The following is a 641-nucleotide window of genomic DNA, read 5'->3' as shown; positions in this document are numbered from 1 at the left end:
TTATTACTTTGTTTTGAGACCAGTGTATCTTACAGCTGTTTCAGCTTGTGTATATTACTGTTGTGTGGGCCAGTTTAACTTACTGTTTTGTGGGCAGTTTTTTTTAAAGTATTTTCCATATTTTTTTCCTCAACAGATAATTGCCTTTGTTCAGTTATAATGTATTTTTGCAAAGCCTGTGAAGAAAACAAGTGGACTCTCTTCCACAAACATTTATGAAACAGTTTCATGTCATGTTGTTTACCCTTCAAAAGGAAAAAATATTGTATCTATCTGAAATGTAGTCCTTATTCTGGCAGTGAAGGTACAATATTACAATTATAATGTCACACACTTTTCCTGTGTACACTTATAGACATCGATGTTTTGTCTTCCTTGTCTCATATAAAATCACTGTCAAAGCTAGATCTACCTTATTGTCAAACATCTTATGATACATATGTATGTCCTTTGTCCTTCTCCAAATTTGTAGACTGGTTTTAAGTGACATCATATCATTTGTATAGCTGTTTTCACTCAGGCCAGGAAGTTGTTTTCCCGTGGTAAAACTAGAAATAACTTCAGTACCAGTAGTTGATGGATACAGATATGGTTTTGCCTCCAAGTCTTTATCTATTATTAAGTGTATAGATGAAATTACA

Source organism: Ylistrum balloti, unplaced genomic scaffold (assembly GCF_031769215.1).
Source record: "Ylistrum balloti isolate Yb309-2 unplaced genomic scaffold, AGI_CSIRO_Ybal_v1 Utg369990, whole genome shotgun sequence".
Taxonomy (NCBI): Eukaryota; Metazoa; Mollusca; class Bivalvia; order Pectinida; family Pectinidae; genus Ylistrum; species Ylistrum balloti.
This window is presented reverse-complemented; position numbering follows the sequence as displayed.